Here is a 2,027-nt window from a genome sequence, read left to right on the forward strand (position 1 = left end):
CCTACATGCTGAAGTCAAGAGAAAGGAAAGGGTTAAGCCAGGCTTAGGTCTGGGAAGTGTGCAAGTGTGTGTGTGTGTTGCCTTTGTGTGGGGTGTGGGAAGTGGGCAGGGAAAGATGGCAGGTGGGAGAGGAAGGAAGTGAAACCCTGGTCGGGGGCAGCAGCCTAGGATTGGGAGCTCTTTTTCTTCCAAGCTGGGGGCCAGCTGCTGCATGGCTTGGCAGGGTGGCAAGCAGGTGGGTGGGGCAGGGGGAAGGTAGACAGGAAGATGCTGAGGTAAGCTGGAAAAAGGGGAGTAAGGGAAACAGCAGACAGGGCAGTGGCCCAGACATGTGGATGGTAACTGGCTGGGGATGGTAACTGGCTGGGGATGGTAACTGGGGATGTTGATGTCTCCTTGGCCCATTCCAGGAAGACTTCTTGATGGCACAAACCTCAGAAGTGGGACTAGTTTGCCACGACTCCTTTCTCTGGTGGGTAAAGTGGTCAAGGATGCCTCTAAGATAGCTTCATCCAGCCCATCCTGTGTGCTAGCTTTGGGCATGTAGAGGTTTTTTGAGGGGAGACCCTTTCCTGAACAATCACCCCTCCAACACTGACACACACAGAGTTGTTAACATGACCTATTTACACTTGGCCCTCTGGAAGTCCTTTGAGAGTTGGGGTCATTTTGATTTGCCATGTCACCACAGTCTAACCCAGTGTCTAGCACACAGTTGGTGCTCAATAGTTGTGTTAACAAAGCATTCATTTTATCAACCACAGAAAGGAAAGACCCTTGTCTTCTCAATGTGCCCATTGGGAAGTTCTTTCCAATAACTAACCCAGACTCTTCCACCACTGAGGGGCCTGCCGCTTCATTTCTTTATGCCAGTACGGATCTCTTTTAGATCTGCTGCCTGACTTCTTCCAAACCCACCGCTTCTTTCTCTTCATCACAAATCATTGCTCTTCTGTCTCTCCCAAGAATATTTGCTTTTGCTTTTTTCTCAGCCCCTCCCCTCTGCTTTGACATTTTATGGCTATGCTATCATTCCACCAGGAGAAGGTGTGGTTTGGTGGGCCTTCAAATTAGAAGAGAAATGGGTTCTTGTTTAGAATGTTGTTTAGAATGTGCCATTTTCTAGTTTTGTCATCTCTCTGAAGCAGTTTCCTCATCTTTGAAATGGTCATTTTGTTGCCCTAACAAATTTTCAGAATTGTCATGAAAATTAAATATATATGTAATTAATTTAATCCTAAGATTTAGCAGTTGTCCGAGTGATTTCACAAACTTTCTTTCACTCCCATGAGAGACAGCTCATGTACCCATTTTACAGATGTGGAGAAACAGGGTGAAAGAGAAGTAACTTGCTTAAGACCATCTAGCTACTAAGGAGCAGAAGTCAAATCCAGACTCTCTCATTCTAAATCTCATAAGCACACCGTCTTTGGAGAAAAAAATCCCAACCCAGAAAAAAGCCTATGAAATGCTATATTAGTATGTTATTACCACTTTGTGGCAAGGGTGAATAAGCTCAAAGAAGCATCATGCCTGACGCTGAGTTGGCTGGCCAGTGAAGGCGTCTGTCCTTTCCCATGGCGCACCCTGACTCACCTGTTGGGCAGGTAGGGGGAAGGGGAGAGTAATCAGCCTCACCTGCTCGGAGGTAGGGTGGGGCAAGACACACCCCATCCCTCCCGTTGGTTCTTTCCTTAGACTTACTGACAGTTCCTTGCCCAATCAGGAGGAAGTAACCTTCAATCTGCCAATAGGTACGGAGTTAGGATGGAACCTCAAGTTGGAGACCGTCCCTAGGGCCGAGTGGCAGTCCCTGAGGCCAATGGTCAGCGGATAAACAGAGGCGGCGGTGAAAGGGGACTGGACGCGAGACTCCACCCCCTCGATGGGACAGTCTGGCGAGGCAGCCAGTGAGCCCACATCGGCGGGTGGGCGTCTCCCTTAGGGGCGGAGCTACAAGGGGGCGAGAGGCGTGGCTTGGCTGTCAGGTCCCTTCGCCTTTTGTTCGGTTACTGAGTTGCTGCCTT

Source organism: Bos grunniens, chromosome 19, assembly GCF_055505025.1.
Source record: "Bos grunniens cultivar Pamir isolate PY7600 chromosome 19, Bosgru_T2T1.0, whole genome shotgun sequence".
Taxonomy (NCBI): domain Eukaryota; kingdom Metazoa; phylum Chordata; class Mammalia; order Artiodactyla; family Bovidae; genus Bos; species Bos grunniens.